The sequence below is a fragment of the Diceros bicornis genome, chromosome 7 (assembly GCF_020826845.1).
Source record: "Diceros bicornis minor isolate mBicDic1 chromosome 7, mDicBic1.mat.cur, whole genome shotgun sequence".
Lineage (NCBI taxonomy): Eukaryota > Metazoa > Chordata > Mammalia > Perissodactyla > Rhinocerotidae > Diceros > Diceros bicornis.
This window is the reverse complement of record NC_080746.1, coordinates 49656248-49678572: the sequence shown is the minus strand read 5'-3', so window position 1 is coordinate 49678572 and position 22325 is coordinate 49656248. Positions and strand designations below refer to the sequence as shown.

Genomic DNA, 22325 nt, shown 5'->3' with positions numbered 1-22325 from the left:
GTTATACCTTTTATTTCCCTTTCTTGCCTTATTTCACTGGCTGGAATAGCATAGATTGGCCATGGTGTACATATAGAATAGTGACAATACCAAATGCTGGCAAGACTGTGGAGAAACCAAATTACTCAAACATTGCTGGTGGGAAGATAAAATGGTACAACCACTTTGGAAAACAGCTTGGCCTAGTAATTGCACTCTTGGGCATTTATCCCAGAGAATCAAAGTCTTATGTTCACACAAGAACATGCACACAGATGTTTATAGCAGCTTTATTTGTAATAGTCAAAAGCTAGAGACAACCCAGATATCCTTCAACAGGTAAATAGTTAAACAAACTGTGGTATATCCATACCATGGAATACTACTCAGCAATAAAAAGGAATGAACAAATGATACACACAACAACCCGGATGAATCTCCGGAGAATTATCTTGAGTGAAAAAAAACCAACCCAAAAGGTTACATACTGTATGGTTCTATGTAATTCTTAAAATGACAAAATTATAAAAATGGAGAACAGATTAGATGTTGTCAGGGGTTAAGGGGGGAGTGGGAGCGGCAGGGAAGTGGGGATGACTATAAAAGGACAACGAGAGGGATCCTTGTGGTTATAGGAATGCTCTGTATCTTCATTGTATCAGTGCCAATCTCCCGGTTGTGATATTGCACTATAGATTTGTAAGATGTTACTACTGCAGGAAACTGGGTAAAGAGCATGTGCGATCCCTCTGTATTACTTCTTACAGCTGCATGTGAACCTACAGTTATTTCAAAATGAAAGATTTAACTTTTTAAAAGTTATGTTAGTCTTAGAAATTATAATGTCGATATATAATAAGAAATGTCCCAAGAAAATCCACTGTTATACAACCAACTGGCTTCTTAGCTCCTTGTGAGGCCTCTATTCTCTCTATCTGAACCTGCTTCTTCCATGGGAACTTCACAGTCAACTAAAACTCCCCTTCTCAAACTCCTGCAGACTATATGCTCTGCCAACTCTGTCCTTCTCCTTGTTAGCATATTTTTGCTGAGGATAATTTGGAACTCTAATGGCCTCTTTGGGAAACTTACTATCTCCCCAAACTGGCTCCTCTAAGACCTCTCCCTTTCCATTGCTTCCACTCCTCCATTCTCTCACCACCTTTCACCTTCCCTACGGCTCCCTTGAATCCTTTGATTTGTCCCCCCTCTGTAATGTAATACAGGAGTCCAGAGGAAAGAAGAGGGATAGAGTTAGGCAAGCCTTCCGAGAGAAAAGGGGTTGGATTGGTCCCTTGAAAAAAGAGAGTAACTTGGAAACCTGTGAGAAGAATTGCATCAGCCAACATGGAGAGCCAATCTTGTTGGAGAAGAGAATTTGCATAGGAAGGTAGAAGAACCAGCATGCGAGTTTTAAGGCAACAAACCTTTACTTCTTCTTCCTGTCCCTGTATCTCTTCTATATTTAAAGCTTCATCTTTAGTCATATCTTTTAAAACCTTTTATGGAGCCCTGTTTCTGACTGTCTTTTTATTCATTTATTCACATTACTCATCAAAATAACATCATCTTCTTTCATGAGTTGCAAGAACTTGGGTGTGGGATATGTTGCATTCCTTGAATTTCTCTACTGATGATATGGTCAAGCTTTAATTCTTTTTGGTAAGGTAATTTGCATGATGATCCTCCTTAAAAAAAAAAAAAGAAGTAAATATTACATAGGCTCTGAGAGAGCATACTTTTTCAAAAATTTATCCAGCGAATGCACTGTGAATAGTTATCACGAGAAGAAGAGGAATCTCTGTGTAAATACTTAAGTAAGTAATGCTTATTTGTGAGGTATTACCAAGTAATTCATGATATTTCTCTTTGTATTTCCAAAACCAAATTCTTAGGAAGGATTTTATTTGAATAGTTCTATCAATTCCTCCAGGAGACTTTTGACAGTGAAGCATGTTTTTGTCTTGTTTTTCCTCGAAGATATTGTTTTCAGGAACAGATCTCCTTCCAGAAATCCAGGAATAAAAAGGTGAAATAAGCCTCCTCACAGCTCATTTCCACTATCTATGTACTCGCAACCCAATAATCAGAATATTCAAACTGGACTAAGAGAGTTAAACAAGAGACAAAATGAACCACTTAAGTCAATAAATACATACACAGATATGTAAATGTGTTACCAAAAAAAAAAGCACAACATATCCTATAACGCAACCAGTTGGGAGGTAGGTCAATTCAATGAAAAAGCATTTTAGAGAAAAGAATTAAACTAGTTCTCCCATTTACTAGTTGTGGGTTCTTACACATATTATTTATCTACTGACCTCCAGCTCTCTAATTTACAACATGGGGATAACTTCTTCATATGGTTTTAGGGGAGAATAAATATAACTGGCGCATAAAGTTGCCAGTACGTAGTAATTGCTTGATAAATAAGTTTCCTTTCCTCTTAAGTGCCCTAAAATTGCTTTGCACATTTAATGTAATTCAACAAATATTCATTTGGCCACTGTTATATGCAAGGTAATGTATTCAGTGCTTTTCGGGGTATAAGGATTATACTGCTATGGATCATACCTTCAAGAATTTTGCCCTGAGAAAAAAGATGTCATGTTTCTACTCCTATAATTCTATATAAAAAGTTGTAACAAGTTCTGTCAAGTTGGCTCATTCTGCGCTCATTTCAACCTCCTTCTAGCTTGCACTCTTGTATTATGGAGATGAGAAAGGTAAAACTACATTTCTCAGACTCTGTTGTATCTACAGTGCAGCAGATGACTTAGTTTCTACCAATCAGACACCCCCCGCCCCCATCATTTGGATGCAAAAATAAGCAAGGTGAGAGAATCAGTATTTGCTGGTAGTCATGGTAAGCCTCTCTAGACAAGCAAATCGTAAAAAACATTTGGTATATCTGGGGTGGCTGGAGTTGAGTCCTAGAATCTAATTCTCACGTCATACGTGTGCAGGGGCTGGAGTGGCTGCAGTGGTGTCTTCTGAAGAATAGTCCCACTGTGTGGTCACACGCTTTTCCTGTGTTGTGCTTGACTTCATTGGTCCTAGTTGCTTATTTCTCTGGCTCATTTTAAGATTCTGTAAGCTATTTAATGTCCTTTAATATAAGATCTAGCATTCTCTGTCATCCACAGGTAAGAACCCTGACAGGTACAATAGTGGTGTGTTTTGTTTTGTTGTTTCTCATTTTTATTTAAAACTGTTAGAGAATTACATGTGCGCTACAAATGTTCAGAGGAAGCCAATATGAATTACGATGCGATTCCACTTTCTCTTTTTTCCTAGATTCAGTGCATTGTCAATGATATGGAACAAAAAAAGATTAAATAATGCACCAAGGTACAGCTGTCAAACAATATTCAGTGTGATATATTCATGATATAAACATGGAAAACATGGTCCAGGAGGGCAGGATTCTTTGGCTGTTTTATTCCCTGATATATCCCAAGTGCCCATAATAGTCCCTTCAGTGTAGTGTGATTTCAATAAATAATTGTTGAATAAATGAATTAATTAACATGATCCTCTTTTATTTTCCAAATTAATTATTAATTTCTCCCTGGCCTAGTGTCAGAAAGTCCGGTGATTCACTTCTGAGGGCATGTTCCTCCAAACTGCCAAAGAACTCAGGAAGGCAGGCCTGATTCCAGAGGTCAAGTAGAGAAAGAACAGTGTGGTTGGTCCTATCTAGACATTGTCTCTTGTGTCATGCAAGGCAGCATTCGAGGACTCAGGTCAATCCTCTACAACTGGCAGACTCTTGCTAATCCAACTCCCTGTCCACAATGAGCTCCCAAATCACACTCTCCCTTTATATTCCGATTTTTAGCTCTTGTTCTCTAAGATAGCCACTTGCCACTTTCTAACCACAACAGTGGCCAGGATGGCAGCTGCAACAGATATCAGCAGCAGGAGCTGCAGACACCAGGCCTATCCCATAGACCCTTAGACTCTTCCAGTAAGTCCACTTCACCTGCCCAGACTCCCTCTGAACTCATTATAATTTATTACACCAGGCTTATTCACCTTCCTTATCGCTGGATCTTAAATGTAAACACCTCAATTCATACTAAGCAATTTCCCTTTCATAAAATTTGGGTAGTAATAGCTAGGTCTTGATTTCTTCTCTCTCAACAAAGCCTTATACAGAAAATCTGCTTTCTACCCAGTGACCGGCTCTGTGCACCAAGGGATGCTAAAGATTTTGTACAGCAACTCAATGAAAGTAAAGACCTGGTTCCCCTCTTTTCTCCAGGTATTATGGGTGCCTCCTCAACTTACCTTCTAAAGGTGAACACTCAAGAGATTCTTTGTATAATGAATAATAACAGATGTAATCTGATGACTCTAAGTGTCCACCCTAACGTGTAAGCATAATGGGTTGTGGTGATAGGGTGCTGGTAAAACTTTAACAACCAGCTCCCCACCCCGCAAAAAAACTCAGAAATATTCCTGATTTGTGGTATTTATCAATTTTCATGATGCAAATATTCCCATCATGGCCTGCCAACATGACATCATGAAAACGGAGTTGGGAAGAGATGTGGACAATCAGAGGAATGAGTAATGTAGACGGAAGGAATGCTGGCAGCTTCTCTAAGAAAAATTACCAATGATACTTGAAATCGTAATTTATAGTGGGCATTATAAAAGCATCCCAATAATTTATACACAAAAGAAGTTCATATCTTCCTTGAGTAGAACAGATTTCTTATAAAAAGAAGAAGGCTAGTAGTCTATGTTACATTTACAAAATTTTTCCAAAGTTTCAAAATACCTTGCAAAATGGTGAACAGCATGCCCTTGCTTCCAACATTAAAATCAGTATTTTTCATTGCCTTTTCAAATAAGCTGAGCAAAAAAAAATGTGAAAAAAGAAAATCTGTAAAACCATTTTTCTTGTTTATATTTAATATTTTAATCTGTGTTTTAAATAATAACATACACATTGTACTGTGCTTAGCAGTAAAATAGAATATTTAAATAATAATTTGGGGACTACCTATATGATGTCTTAGAATGAAGCTCTTATAATATTTTAATCTATTACTCTACTGTCTTTTGTATCTGCTACTGTCATACAAGTTTCCAGGATTACATTTAATATGAAAGCAGGAGACCGCATAAATTGGAATACAAAAGCAGGCTAGCAGTGGAGGCAGGCTTGATAATGTGAAGATCTGTAAGCATAATAGCAAGGTTGAGATATAAGTTTAGGAGAAGTTTAGGAGAAAGCTCTAGTTTCTAAGTTGGATGGACAAGAGAAAAGGAAAAGAAAGTAGAAAAGAACCTATATATATATATACAAATATTTTTTTTTTTGCTGAGCAAGATTCACCCTGAGCTAACATCTGTCACCAACCTTCCTCTTTTTGCTTGAGGAAGATTAGCCCTGAGCTAACATCTGTGCCAATCTTCCTCTATTTTGTATGTGGGTCCCCACCACCACATGGCCACAGACAAGTGGTGTAGGTCTGTGCCCAGGAACCAAACCTGGGCAGTGTAAGTGGAGAACACCGAACTTAACCACTAGGCCATGGAGCCAGCCCCAGAACCAATATATTTTTTACTAAAAAATGCTAGGCACTAGTTAAGTCTTTTAATCTCATTTAATCTTCATTACCGCTCTTTGAGTTGGGTACAATCGATTTTATTTTACAGATTAGATAACTCAGTTTTATAAAGGATTATCTATGATCACATAGCAAGGAATGATGAAGTAAGGATTCACCTGGGTGTGCGTGATTGCAAAGCCAATGTTCTTTCTAATCTATGGTTATGCTTCAAGAGAGAAAATGATACCTTACACAGAGAGAATGGAGTAATGGAAGGCTATCAAGGTGGGAAACCAGAGAAGATCCTACAATGTGGGAACTTGATTTAGTAAAAGACAGAAACCCAGAGAGTTTTAACTAGGTCAGAAAGTCAGAACTAGTCTAGACACAGGGGTTCTTAATGCTGAGTCACCTGACTTTTGATCATAATAGGGTTCACAAAACTTCTGCCTAAAGCCAGAATTGTCCCAGAACCTTGCTGGAACTGTGGATAGAGGTTTAGATAAAGGTCAAATGGCCGTGGGGGTGTAGAGAGGCAAACTGCTATATCAGGGCATAGGCAGGTCATATGCTGCCTCACAGTTTCTTCCAATTCTGTGATTCCAATTTTTTTGCTATTCCTAATTCCCCATGTATTTGGGGAGTGGCCTGCAATATACTCAACACAATGTCAAGGGGTGCTGAGGAAATATACATAGAAAAAATGAATAAGACATACATAGAATAAAATATAGCCTATGCTCCAAGGAATGTATAAACCCACTGTGAGAAAAAGACTCACATATTATGAAATGATCAGACATGAAAAATATACTTTCACAATCATTTTTATAATTGGCAAAAATTAAAAGAAGGTAAACAATAAAATACCATGTATATGTAACTGAAGTGGAAATAATAAGGTCCCAGAACTTACAGAAGAGACTCTAAGTCTTTGGGGAGCCAGATCAACAACCAACCAGATCTCTCTGGGTCTGGACACATCTAAAGGTTTTAAATGAGTGATTGAGGAAATCATATTAATAGTCCAAACAATGAAGACCAAATCTAATAAAAAATTACTTAGCTTGTTTAAAGCTGACTAAATATCATGACCACAGTTTTGGCTCTGATGTATAACGCCATTTTAAAATAGAAAAGGAATGCAAACCTTTGAAATAAAATGCAAAATTTCTCATCATTTTTCACTATTCATAAATTTTAGGTGCACCCACCATTCGCTTATTTTCTTTGCAACCATTAGCATCTAACATTGCTCAAATAAGTTGCTCTTTTTTATACGGATGATAATAACACTTAATTAGTTTTCAAAACTCTTTCACACATATTAACTCGATGCTTTTTACTAAAACCTTGAACTTGGGAAAGGTACTTAATCCCTGAGTTTTATGTCTTCCTCCCTTCTCCGAACAAATGGAGAAACAACAGAGGGCAGAGAGTACTGTGAAGATTAACTATGTCATGTAGTTTAAAGTTCTCACCTCTCACACAGTTGGTAATTAACAAATAGTAGTTGACTCTAAATCTGAATTCTTGTAGCCCGATTGATGGAGCTGAGGTCCACTGGCTCAGTTTCCTGCCTTCTTTTCCAGAGCTCCTTTCTCTATGGTACACTTGTTTGTCAGTTAAGTACCAAGAAAGCACTGCTCCTCAAATAGCTGCTCAGTCTTAGGCAGGATCTCCAAATGTAAATGTGAATAGGGAGCAGGAAAATAATGCTTAAAAGTCTTTTCTGATTTTCAAAGCAAAGTGGGATAGTAAATTGTTTTAATTTGCATTTATTTGATTTCTAAGATAGACAATCATTTTTCAAGAATTCACTAATCATTTGTACTTTCTATGTGGGGAATTATTAGGGTTAGCTTTTTAATTGTGAACAGATTCCAATAATTTAACAACAGTGCTGAACAGAAGCGTTTAGAAGAGTATCATAAGAATAGGTTCTTGAGGGATGCTTGGGAATTGGACATGCAGAAAAGACAGTGAAATATAGTTTTATTTTTTCCTTCCCTGTTCCTTGTTTTTGTAGTATCTGCCTTGGAAACTTTCCTTCTTTCCACTTCTCTATTCTTCCACAAGTAACTAGCTTGTCTTCCATTTGTAGGCTAATATTTTTTGGACTTTATTAAGATGCATTGTAATTGCAGTCTCCTTAATTGCTGCCTAATTGGTTCCTTCCTCCCCTTGGTGTATTTTTCATGCATTATTAAATTCCAACTGGCTTTCCAGAACTCATTTCGCATTCCTTCCAGACAGTTCTTCCAGAGTGAAGCTATGTGTCTGCTGACTCCTTGGTCACACAGGAAAGAGCACTGGGAGATTGAGAGGACCCCTGTTTGGACCCAATGCTTTCTGCTATAACAACAATGGCAGCAACAACATCAACCATTCCAATCATCCATTGCCATTCATAAGTACCTTAACATACAGCAACTCACCATGGGAGGCATCTAAGGATCAGAGAGGTTCAATATCATTCTCAGAGTAAAAAAGCTTGTCTGAGGGGCCGGCCCGGTGGCGCAAGCAGTTAAGTGCGCGCGCTCCGCTGCGGCGGCCCGGGGTTCGCTGGTTCGGATCCCGGGCGCGCACCGAAGTACTGCTTGGTAAGCCATGCTGTGGCGGCGTCCCATATAAAGTGGAGGAAGATGGGCACCGATGTTAGCCCAGGGCCGTCTTCCTCAGCAAAAAAAGAGGAGGATTGGCGGATGTTAGCTCAGGGCTGACCTCCTCACAAAAAAAAAAAAAAAAAAAAAAAAAAAAAAAAAGCTTGTCTGAGACTTATACCTAAGTCTCCTGACTCTAAGTCCTGTGCTCATCCCATCATCACTCACTGCTTGTGTATAAAACCAAATGACAGGCTTATAACCAATTAACCTTTAGCTCTTCTACACATTGCTCAAGAAATTATTTGTCTCTTCCATCCATGAAGTCCTTTAATAGGGAAAATGTGTCATGGAAAGATTAAGTCATCTGGAGCCAGAAGATCTGATTTTGAGTCCATTCCCCAGCTAGGGAAACTGCTTAACCCATCTGATCTTCAGTTTCTCCATCTGTAAAGCTAATCCTCATTCTACTTTACAGATTTATCGTGAGTCTCCAACGTATGTAAGTTATTTTTATAAGGACAGTATTGTTAAGAGGTAAGAAGTCATCGGGCTATATGACTTTTAAAGTTCATTTCTAATTTGAGATTTTATTAGTCTCTGAATATTTTAAATTGCCAACAGATGCTTGAAAAACTTAAGGCTTGAAATATTTTCTGGAAAAGTAGAATTAAACAACTAATAAGAATCTCAAGCCAGCCAACAAATTTATCAATTCTGGAGCTCCGGAGAATTTCAAATTCTAAGGTCATTTATTGTTTATTGCTTTCATATATACCTCAGTATATATTAGTATGAATCAGTCAAAATATGTCATTAAACCCTTGTAATTCAGAATTAACATTAGAATTCTAAAACTTATCCAAAGCAATTGTGAATCCATTAGTAATTTTTAATTTTGCCAACTCATGAATTTGAATCACACATATGCTCACCCAATTGTTAGAGCAAGTTACTTGTTTAAGTGTGTTTAACCCTACCCTCACCTAAAATCACCTTTGATTTTCTCCACATGTAAATAAGTAGCTTCTTTATAAGGTTAAATATATTCTAAACTAGCAGATAAAAATTTACAAAAGTCTAGGAATATATTCAGTGCAAATGTGAAGAGTTCTTTCCATTTATTTTTGCATTATAAGGAATGGAAAAGAAATGGGAAGCCATGCCTAGACTAACAAATATGGAGGAACCATATTGCAATGCCACAACGTTCCTAATCATAGAATAGGTGAGTGGTAGTGATAGTAATAATCATAACTATCTCCATTGAGGAAAGGTAAATATATTGGAGATTCAATAGCAAATATGCTTCTTAATCTTGAAATTCACTCACTCAATTATCTCCTACCTTCTACACTTCTCCATGCCTCTTGTTGGCAGATTCTTTCTCCACATTTTCCACCCATTTCTCTGAAAATCACTTTCCGCTGCTAAAAAAAAATAAAATGTTCTCAGTTCATCCTTTTTTACAGACATCGTATATATCTCATCCTTAACGAAAGACCATGGTTCACCTGAGGACTTAAAATACATCTTCTCTAGAGGAAACTACTCAATCACTTCTTACCAAACAGACACGGGTTCAGGAGGGGTTTGGTACTCTCCTAATTTCCCACTGCTATCTCCAGATCATTGTTATTCCACTTTCAGTCAAAACTCATCCTCCTTTGAAACTAATGACATCAACTTACAACATAAAACTATCAACTTACAACATCTTAACAATTCTCCTTTATTCAATGACTTCTTTAAATTCTGTGGTACAGTTTTCCTCTCTACTCCAGCTCCTGCGTTCATCCTTGGAGATTTTAAAATTCATGTAACTGGATCATAAAAGCTGTAGCCTTAACCCTAAGCCTCCTTCACTCCAACACCTTCACCTCTTTTGAACCTCAGCCCCTAATGCAGAAGGACATATAATAAATAATATCATCTGCAGATCTGTTCCACCTTAGAGGTTACCTACTTCAATATTCTATCCTGAGCACGACTTCCTAGCCTCCTATCTCTCATTTTACTATCCTCTACACTTAGAATTCATAGAGACTTCCAGTCTATAGATTCTTCTGTTTTCTATTAGTTGGTCTCCTCCCAGACCACGTTCCTTTCCTGTTGATCATGGACCCTATCAGGTTTTATTTCAACTGTCTTCATATGCACCTATATTTTCTTACACCCCTAGCTTTCGATCATTCAAAAGCCTCCACTCCACCTATCTTTGCGTTGCCATTTATTTTTTAAAGAAAATGGGTCATTCGTTGTGTATAATGACCTCTTGTTCTTGATAAAACTTACAGTTTTATGCCAGCTCTGCACTTTGGACTAGGTGCTCAACTTTTCTGGATGGCCCTTTTCTCATTAGGACATGACTAGTTCAATGGGATGATTAGGAGATTTTATCCAATGTATGCAAATATCTATATGACTAGCATCTAGTTGGAACTGAATGAATGCTTTATTCCTTCTCCCTTCAAAACTCAAGTCGTTCAATTATATGAAATTTAGCAGCATTTCCTCCTGATAATTCCTACAGAGAGAAAGAGAGAGACGTTAAGCATGCTACTGATTCTCTCTTGATCCCTGCTTAATATCTTTTGCATCTGGGAAGGCGTATGTTCCTGTCACTACCTGTATCTTATTATCCAAGATTATTCTTTGAAACGTCGTACTGTTTATCCACCAGGAGAATTCCTTGACGCAGGACACCTTAATTGATGTCAGGCCTGCTGTACTACTTCTGATTTCTAAATCGTTTCCTTGTTTTCTTTGGAAGAGTTCAAGAAGAGGAACAAAAAGTTTTCTTCCTCAATCTGATTTTACTTCTCATAAAATGAAGTTTCATGTAAAATTCTAATTTTCCTGGGAAGATAATTTGATTCGAGATAAGATACCAAACTAGCATCCTTTCTGCCTCATCCTTGGGATCTTAAGCAGCCCCCCCATCCTGTGCCAGGCACTCATGACAGGCACCACATCATAGCTTCACTTATGAGCCATTTCATTGGATTTGTTCCAATAACTTGATCCTGTTCTCCTTCTCCAAGCCTCAAGTCTGTTTGCACTTCTTACACTCAGCACTGTTTCCTCAACCACATTCAGCCTTGCCTTCCTCTTGCCCACAATTCATTTTCTGCCCTAAATTGCAGTATGGACCAATTATTTTAGTGTCTTTGCTTGGGACACTCCAGCTGAAGCAAGAAAAAGAATGTTGAATTTGTGCAAAATTCACAGGAACTTTGAAGGAACTGAATTTCTTGGAGATTCTTGCCCATAACATCTAGTTTCAGACTTCCATTATTTCATTTATGCTCACTTCTATTTAGAATGTCCTTCTTTCCTTTTTACCAAATCTATTCATCCTTGAAGATTCAGGTATAATATATTCTAAGAAACCTTCCCAAACTTTCCCTACCCCTAAAGAATGTATTAGGTGACCCACCTTTGCACGTCATTTAACATCCTGTGCATATTTCTATTACAGGACACAGCACATTTTGTTGTGATTATAGTTTCATATGGCTAACAAAATAGTCGTCACATTTCTTGCACTAGAGTGTGAACTCATTCAGGGTAGAGACTTGTTCTTTTTCATATCCATAACATTTCTACTACATTGCCCAACACAAAGCAAATACTCAATATTTACCGAACTTGACTAAGTTCTAATAAAAGGTCAAGATGGAAAATTGGGACAGCAGGAAGGAGAAGGTCCACAAACACATCATGTTGAAAAAAAATTTTCCAATTCATGCAAAAACCTCACTTCTTGATTGAAAGTAGAATTGAGAGAATACCTTCACGAGTTTCGTTTTCTTTATATGTTAAATAGGTATAGTGGTAAATATCTTATACCAATGTTAAGGAGATGAAATGAAAGTATAGGACTTGGCACAGGGCAGATTCTTTGTGTAGGAAATAATTGTGAGTCACTATTCTAGCTAGAATTTCTCCTATGATTTTTATTAAAACCTAAGAAAAGATATGGGGAAACAAAATTGATACTTCTTGGGCCAGCCTCACTGAGTTAGTGGTTAAGTTCGGCATGCTCCACTTCAGCAGTCTGGGTTTGGTTCCCAGGCGTGGATCTACACCACTCGTTGGTGGCCATGCTGTGGCCCCATGTATGTTTTCCACATACAAAAATAGAGAAAGATTGGCGACAGATGTTAGCTCAGGGCAAATCCTCCTCAACAACAACAACAAAAAATGTTGATACTTTTTTTTTAAATATGTAAAAGCCTTATGAGGCTATTTTATTTATCTATTTCCAGTTTTATTGAGACATAATCAATGTAAAACGTTGTGTAAGTTTAATGTGTACAACGTGATGAATTGACACGTATATATTGCAAAATGATTACCACACTAAGATTAGTTAACACTTCTATCATGTCACATAGTTACCTTTGTGTGTGTGTGTGCGTATGTGTGTGTGTGTGTGGTGAGAACATTAAAGATCCACTCTCTTTTTTATAGCTGAACAATGTTCCATATATATGTATAAATATACCACATTTTCTTTATTCATTCATCCATCAATGAACACTTCGGTTGTTTCCATTTCTTAGCTATTGTGAATAATGCTTCAATGTATATGAGGTAAGGCTATCTCTTCAAGATGTTGATTTCATTTCCTTTGGATATATACCTAGAAGTGGGATTGCTTGGATCACATGGTAGTTCTATTTTAGTTTTTGAGGAACCTCTATACTGCTTGAAAATTGATATTTCTTGACCACTAACTTAATTAACATACTTTTATCACTTATTTTGTGTCAACTATTTCCATGATTGCAACCATTACCCAAATCACATAGTCTAATTTATATCTATCTTCTCCATGAAGTCCTATCCTCAGCTTCACAATCATTCATGTATCTCCTTCTGGATGTCTAAAGGTATCTTAAGCCCACGTCCAAGAGTGAATTTATCATTTTTCCCCAAAATATTTTCCTCTTCTGGTATTCATCTTGGTGGTAACATCAATAGATCACCTAAACCCAAACTTTTCCTCATCTATATCCTTTGTATCCAATTATCCCTCCAAATCCTATCTCTTTAACATTCATTACTTCCAATAAATAATTAAATACTTGTGCCAAGCACTATTCTAGGCATTAAGTCTATAGCAGTGGACAAAATAAACAAATCTTACACTAGTGGATTTTACACTCTGGAATCTAGATTTTACACTCTGGAATCTAGACAGGTGAATAAATGCAGGTATACATATACATGTGTACACACATACATACATACATGCATGCATACACACTGTCAGGAGGATAAATGCAATGAAGAAAAATAAATCAAGATTAAAGGATAGAAGGTATTATTTTAGCAAAATGGCCAGAGAAGTGCCCTCTGATGAAGTAACATTTGAGCCAAGACCTAAATGAATTGAGAGGGGAAGCCACTATGCTAGGGCAAGAATGGCAGGAAATGAAATCAGAGAGGAAATACAGGATTAGATTGTGAGAGCCTTATGAACCACGGTAAAGACTCTAAGGGAAATAGAAGCCTTTGGAAAGTTCTCAGCAAGAAGTGTCCTGATCTGACTTAAATTTTAGAAGAATCATTCTATTTCTAACCTCTTTATTGAGGTTAACTCCTATATCAAATAACCAACTTGAAAGTTGAAATTTCCACTTGAATATCTAATAGGGATAACACACTGAACTCTCGATTTCCAACACTCCAAACTGCTTCTTCCCTTATTATTCTCTCCTTCATTAAAAAGCATTCACTTACTCAAGACAAACTCAGAAGTCATCCCTAATCCCTATATTTTTCTCACTCCCTCCACCCATTGTCAGCAAATCCTGTTAATGTTGCCTCCAAAATGAATCACAAATCTGTACATCTCTACTCCTTCACTAGGTTTAATGTCACCATGATTTCTTAGCAAAACTATTGCCCTTACTGCCATAGCCTCTTGTACTATCTCCCTGTTCTCTTGTCCCTTTACAATTCATTCTCCACACAAAAGAATGATCTTAATAAAATTTCCTTGCTTGCTTAAGACTTTCCGGTGAGGTTGTTTTGTTGAACTCAGAATAAAACCTGAACTCCTTCCGTTGACTAACTAGATCCCATATGACCTAATTTCAAACAACTCTCCCTTTCTGCTCTGGTCTCATTAGCCTTTTTCTACTCCTCAAACACGACCAGCTACCACTTTAGAGCATTGTACTTACTGTTCTGTTTGCCAAAATATCCACCCCCAGTTTTCAGCATGGCTGACTTCCTCATACCATTCAGGTCTCAGCTTAAACACTTTCTCCTCAGAGAAGTTTTCTCTGACCACATAATCTAAAGTAACCACCTATTATTGCACTCAGTTTCATTGTCTTCACATAAAGTATCTATGATAGGCTGAATAATGGTACCACAAAGATATTCATGTCCTAATCCCAAAAACCTATGAATATGCTACCTTATAAGGCAAAAAAAAACTTGGAAGATCTTATTAAGTTAAGGATCTTGAGATGGGATGATTATCCTGGATAATTTTGGTGGGCACAATATAATCACACAGGTCTTTATAAGAGAGAGGCAGAATGTCAAGAGTTAGAGAGAGAGACTGGAAGATGCTATGCTGCTAACTATGAAGATGGAAGATGAGGCCACGAGCCAGAGAATACAGGTGGTTTCTAGAAGCTAGAAAAGGCAAGGAAGGAAAATTTCCCGTAGAGCCTTAAGAAGAAATGTAGCCCTGCTGACTCTCATTTTAGGACTTCTGAACTCCAGAACTGTAAGATAATAAATTTGCATGGTTTTAAGCCACTAAATTTGTACAGAAGTAGCAATAGGAAACTATACAAATTTTAGTAACTGAAAATAGAGTGCTGCTATAACAAATACCTAACAATTTGGAAGTGGCTTTGGAATTGATCAATGGGCAGAGGCTGGAAGAATTGTGAGGAACATGATAGAATCAGCCTAGTTGCCTTGAACAGACTGTTACTAGAAATGTAGATTTTAAAGACTGCCAGTGAGGGCTCAGAAGGAAGTGAAGATAGTAGATAAAATCTATATAGAAAATATCTAAGTAATCATAAATAGATTGCTGGTAGAAATATGAGCATTAAAGGAGCTACTGGTAAGGATTCAGAAGGAAATTACAAACATGTTACTGGAAACTGGTGAAATGGGATCTTTGTTATAAAGTAGCAGAAATCTTAAAAGAATTGTGTCCTGAAGTTATGTGCAAATCAGACTTGTAAGCAATGAACTTACATATTTAGCTGAAGAGATTTCTCAGAAAAGTATTAAAGGTGAAGCCTGGAGTTTCAGCCTGGTTTCTTCTTGCTACCTATAGTAAAATGCGAAGCAAAAGATATAAATTGAGGGAAGGAGTGTTGAGCAAAAAGGAATCAGCACCTGATGATTTGGGAAATTCTCACCCTATCCAGATTGCAAAAGATATCAAAATTAGTAGATTTGTTGTCAGGGAAACATGCTCTGGGAGAAAATCAAGAGTGTGGCTGGACAACAGTTTGCTAGTGCCTTGGAAGGATCAAAGGTCAGATTATTCAGTCTTACAGAGGGCTCTTTGAAGAGACTAGGCATGTGAGTCATGGATCTCCTCAGCCATTTAATTAGAAGCCAGGAAAACATATAGGACTAAGCAGGAAATACGGAGGAGACTCTTGTCTAATGGAGTGAATCCCTGAGACATACATGAGAGACCTACAAGCCTTTTGAGAATGATTTACCAGCAGAAATACTGCCACCTTGGATTGAAAGGGACAGAGAAGGATGAAATGAAAGAAAGTTGTTAGGCAGTCAAAATTCTACAGGCATGAAACAAGTTGATAAAACTACTCAACTGCAAACACTTGCTACTCTTTATGAAAAAGGAAGGATTACTCAGAAGGTAGAGCCACAAGCCCGTAGGGCAAAAACCACCAAGTCTACAAAGAAGAACCATGGGCCAAGGGTTTATGGTAATTTATTACAGCAACAACAAGAACCTAATACCATATCAATAACTAAAATTACTTTATTCATTCACTTCCTCAGTATTAGATTGTTTCTTCTAGAAAGTAAGTTCCATGAGAGTCAAAGACCTTGCTTGTCTTGTTTACCATTGTATCTCCAGCACCTAGAAAACAATGTCTAATATATTATATATACTCCATAAATATTTGTCAAATAAATGATTTATATATTAATGAGCATAATATTATTAGTAGTATAACTATGGAAATAGATAACATAGGCTAAGAGTTCCATGCAATTTGCAGATCTAATTCTGAAAATTTCTCTTCATCTCTAAAAAGTATAGCAAAATATACCACTAACACAGGAATACATATGAAACAATTCTGAATAATTTAAGAGAAGTAAGTCATATGCAAGTATTAATATTTAATCAAAATAAAAGACAAATGTATTTGTGATACAACTCACAGTGACCTCACACAATACACCAGTGTGTCACAAGGCCAAATTTTAGTGACTGCACACCTAGGATAATGTCAAAAGACACGGGCTTTCTGGAATCATTAACCATCATTGGACCACTTTTCCCAACAGAAAGAAAATGGTATTTTACAGAACTCTTTGGGTTTGCTCAAAATCCCGAGGCCATTTACGATTGAACTGCTGCCTTCCTTGCAGATTTTATCATAGGAAAGTTTAAAGGCTGGTGTGTCCCATTGTAAGGAACCCAGGGACAATCTGGAAGTCAGATTGTTTTAAAACTGTGCATACTACCACACAAATGAAATTAAAATGGGGTCTTCCAAATCCAATTTGATCTTTTAAATCCAGTAGCTCCATCTGTGGGCCATTGCTGAAATCTGCTGCTACAGTTTTTATGCATTCAAATCACACCAGCTGATTGCCAAAATCAGGGCCAAGAACCACGTATCTATATATTTTTTATAAATTTTGCTCACATAAATGGGTTCAAAATAAACCTGAGACAAGGGTAGAGTCTCAAATGGCATGTTTACCCTTTAAGAAAATCATTTGGTTGTGAAAAGTAATCTAGCTGAATATCCTCCAATAAATCTATGACATGCATGGGAAAATTTTCTAAGTATATGGAGAAAAACTGAATTTTAATAAGGAGCTGATTTTTATTTCTGACTGTATTTTGGATCACTCAGATTGCTTTAACAGGAACAGGAAAAATGAATAGAAATATGCATGAATAGGTATTTAGAAAGGTTATTTACTAGCCTTCTCAGGTACTTTCTTACTACTTCTAGTTGTTCTTATTTCTATTCTGTAAGAAGTGCTCGAGTACCTATCAAGTGTTCTAGACTTAGCAATTCCTGGTTAAAACCCAACAAGGCAAGATACTCTTTATCCTCTATCTCTCAATGGCATCTCTACATCCAGCAACAAATACTCACTAAAAATTCAGTGGAAGGAAAGAAAAATCCCTTTCAGATATATCTCTAATTTATAGAAAAATAATGATGGCTCTTCTATTAGTTATCTGTAGCTGTGAGACAAATTACCCCAAAATTTATCAGCTTGAAACAATAAACATTTATTATCTCATTGTTTCTGTAATTCAAGCATCCACATGTGGCTTAAATGAGTGCCTCTGACTTAGGGTCTCTCATAAGGTTACCATCAAATTGTTCGCCATGGCTGCAGTCACATCAAAGTCTGACTAGAGGAGGACCGACTCTCAAGCTCACTCAGGTTGGTAGGTATAAGGTCCTCGATGGCTGCTGAATGGAGACATAAATTCCATGCCACAAAAGCCTCTCCATTAGGCAGCTCACAACATAGAAGCTGGCTTCCCTCAGAGTTAACATGTAAGGAAGAAGAAAAAGGCACCCAAGATAGAAACCATAGTCCTTTTGTAACCTACTGTCTGAGGTGGCATTCCATCACTTTTGCAGTATTCTATTTGTGAAAAGTGAGTGTAGGTCCAGCCCACACTCAAAGGGAGAGGATTACACAAGGGCGTAAACAGCAAGAGGCAGGAATCGTTGGAGAGCACCTTAGAGGCTGCCTACCACAGCTTCCTACTCAGAGATTTCAGATTCTCGTATAGTGATGATTAATTTTATGTATCAACTTGACTAGGATACAATGACCAATTGTTTGGTCAAACACTACTCTAGATGTTGCTGTAAAGTTCTTATTCAGTGTGATTAATGTTTATAATCTGTTGACTTTAAATAAAGCAGATTACCCTCCGTAATGTGGGTAGGCCTCATCTAATCAGTTGAAGGCCTTAAGAGTAAAGATTGACGTTTCCTGAGGAAAAAGGAATTCTGCTTCCAGACTGCAGTATAGAAACCCTGCCTGAATTTCCAGTTTTCAGATTCAAGACTGTAACGTCAACTCTTACCTGAATCTTCAGCCTGTTGGTTTACCCTACAGATTTCAGACTTACCGTCCTCCATGATCATGTGAGCCAATTTTTTAAAAATCTCTCTTTTTCTCTCTCTCTCATAGACAGGTAGAAAGGTGATAGATAGAATAGATAGATAGATGATAGATAGATAGATAGATAGATAGATAGATAGATAGATAGATAGATGTACATCCTATTGGTTCTGTTTCTCTGGAGGGCCATGACTAATACATATATACAATACGAAAATAATAATACTTGATCCAGTTACCACTCAGGATTATTGTGAGGCTAAAATACAGTAGCATATTAAAGAATATTGATTTTAGGGTCAGTCACACAGACCTGTTTTCAAAACCCAGCTCTCTCCCTTACCTAAAAGTTTTTTGACCTTGAGCAAACTACTTAATCTTCCTGAATTTGTATGATCACCTAAAATAAAGATAATGGTGCTTACACTGTAGGATCAAAATGAAATCATGCAAGAAAAAAATGGCTTGAATACAGTAGTCACTTGATCAATGTTAGCTATAAATATTTTTATATGTTACCAAATATAAACTACACAATTATTATTTTTAACATAATTATTGTTGCTACTATCATAGTTTGCCATATTCAAATAGTGAAGACTCCATGTGGATAAAAGAAGGTAAAACCAGTTTTATTTTCACTGTGTATCATGTATCTCCTACAACTGGAAAAACAAAAATTAACAGCAAATAGGGCATTTACAGGTGGAAGGAATAAATCACAGTTAAAACCAGTCAATTAATCAGATCATTTTCCTTGAAATCAATATGTTTTCACATTTGTTAGTATGTTAATTATTGTAGCAGGGTGTTTCAAAGTTGTTTAGTAGATTTAGCTGCATTTCAGCCCAGATGTGTGTTTGCCATAATATGTTTTATATGTAAATATTGGCAATATTTCTTTGGGGGCATTCTGGCTGTGTTATGTTTCTGTTCAGTTTAACAGAGTATTTGTTCACTTTTCCTCAGCTTAGACAGTGGATGTAAGCATTAGCTTGTAAATCGTGACATGGTGTGATAAAAACCATAGAATGGGCAGAGAAGTGGAATCCTACCTGGAGAATATATTTATGATCCTGCCTTAGTGAGTATAGGCTCCAAGTCTATTTGGTAATTCTGTTGTCCATTAATATACATGATTCATTAGAAACTGTCCTCAGCATTCCTGATAGCATGCATGTCTGGAAGATCAATGCAGTATTGCATGATGCAAATAGCAGCATGCTGAGGCTCAAACAAGGTTTCTACTGGCTTTCTGCTTGTAGCCATGTGATCTTAAGTCATTTCACCTCTTTCTGAGCCTTAGTTTTCTTATTTATTGAGTGAATTAGTCAGAGTATAATCCTTCCATGAGCCTATCTAAATATAAAACTTCAAATTTTACCCTTGGAAAAAAAATAGGTCATACTATGTTCCAAACCAAATTATATTATTCCTTGCTTCATTTATCTATAAGACACTGATGACTATAAGTTGAACAATTAATGGTTACTTTTTTACCAAACTCTCAAGTTAGTCCTCTAGCAAAGCTCCAAAGAAATGAAAAACTTGATAGTTAAATGTAAATCTAAAAGATAAATCAGGAAAAGGCCAGGGACAAATAAATTGTCAAATAAGATAACTTAGTCATAAAATATATAATTTCTCCATGATTGTTTTTAATATTATCACTAATAGTTGATTCATCTGAAGACTAAAGTAGTTCCACTAAGGTCTCATTATTTGCCCTCCTATCTTGCCTTATGGTAGTGAGTTTTGATAGATGAAATTACTGGAGGAAAACAAATAAGAGAAGAGACTACTCATTCCCAAACTCAAGAACGGGAACTAAATGGAACCCTGCTTTGGGATTGCCTTTCTTCTCTATCAGCTGTCATAGAGATGAGGGCCCAGGTAGAATACAGCTGTTCCAGCAACATCAGATGTGCAGGAGACTAAGGGACCTAGCACAAGCAAGCAGTCTTGAAATGAAAATCTTATAATGTGAAGCACTGGATAAAAATCTATATGAACCTATGAATTAAACTGTTATTTTAGAAAGATTTCCAAAACATAATTCATAAGCAATAACTCCAGTTATAAGAACTAAAAAAAGGATGAAATTTATTAGTTTCTCAATCCTTTTGAGCCTCTCACGACATCTTATTTTAGCTATCCGTCATAGTGCACAGCAGCTTAAGACAGAAGATTCTGCACCACTGGAGTTTTTCCCGCCTCCTTCCACACTACCCTGAGATCTGGTCATCCAAGGACATACAGTATCCGTCTTCTTTCCCTTGAGAAAGAAACTATCCTAAATATTCTGATGTACAATAACTATCATGAAAAAGTAATAAAGTTCATCAAAGGTGTACTACATTGACATCTAGGGATATCTCTAGGGACACTGGTAATATTGGTAATATTATTGAGTAGAATGTAATCACTTGCTGGGCCACTGCAGTGATACTGTGAACCTTGAAGATGTAAGAAGGAAAGAAAGAAGGAAAGGAAGGAAGTAGGGAGAGGGAGAGAGAGAGAGGAAAAAAAAGAGAGAAAGAGAGAGAGGAAGGAAGGAAGGAAGGAAGGAAGAAAAATTAAATGTAAGTTGCACATTCTGTGTTTCTTGCCACCATACAGTACACACATTTGGGCAGTAAGTGCATAGGACCTTGAATATTTATGCTTTCTGCTTTGGACACCAGACTGTGGCACTAAGTCACGTCAGTTCTGTTCTTGGCATCTAACCTCATAAATCGGGGATGACAAAACATGAGAAAGAGCCTTAGATGTTCCCAGGCTTAGATGTATTCTCTAGTAGAGTTCATCAGAGAATCCTGAATTGAGATTGTGTTTGTCCATTCACTAGTACAGTAAAACTTAGTTTTTACTTGGCTCTAGATTTTCTGGCATATACTCATTTGACAGGAAACCAAAATAGGAAGAAATGGGAAGCATAGAATTCAGGCAACAAATCTTCATCCTGTATCTTTAAAATGTCCCTTCCTCAAACTTCCATAGTACTGCCATGGAACATTTCTTATATCTCTTTTTTATGTCGTATTATAAATGTCTATAAAGAGACATATAAATACCAATGTTTTTCCTTGTTAGTACTGCATGGCAATGAGACCTACATCTGGATTTTGATATTTAGAAATGAGTTGATTATGATTAAGTATACTTCATTTTTCTGAATGTGCCCAATCCTCTGCGTAACTCATTTTCGTTATTTATAGTCAACAGCGTCTCTTGGATAAGTTATTCAACATTGTAGGCAGAATAGTTGATGCTTCTGCTTCAATCCTTTTGCTTACATTCTTCAAAATTATGGGTGAATTATTTATTGTCTTAATTTAAAAATGGAAAATATAAACAATCATAATAGTACTATAAATTTGTTTAATGTTTTAGAACAGTCATTCCTAACAACCAGGCAAAAGACTAATGCCTGACTTTATTGAATTTTAAGGTCTATAATTAAATTAAAAAAATAAAAACACAACAAAGAGTTTTCCATTTTTGGTTAGGATGTAGACGTTCACAAGAGACTTTTTCTTACATTATATAATAACAAAACCCTGAATAATGTTTAAAAAAATCAGTGATTGTCTTTAATCCCATCAGAGAGATGATGATCTTAAAAAGTATAAATGAACTAAATTCCAGAAAGGCATAATCCTTTTTAAGGAGAATTCTGCAGGCTGAGGAGCAAATCCAATAAGGAGCAAAGTCAGATTTTTGACTCTCTATCTATTTCTCCTTTAATTAGAGCGTTCTGTTACACAGTTAGCCTCACACCAAATTATTGACTTATTCATCCTTGTATCAC

At 36.7% G+C, this 22325-nt stretch overlaps 1 long non-coding RNA gene across 1 annotated transcript in view; it reads right to left on the bottom strand.

The window, feature by feature from the left end:
* Window positions 1-259: 259 nt before the first annotated feature.
* LOC131408591 (uncharacterized) overlaps window positions 260-22325 on the bottom strand; it is a 143119-nt gene continuing 121053 nt past the window's right edge. The window contains exon 3 of the long non-coding RNA XR_009220790.1: window positions 260-1667. This is a non-coding gene — a long non-coding RNA (uncharacterized LOC131408591). The remainder of the gene's footprint in view (window positions 1668-22325) is intronic.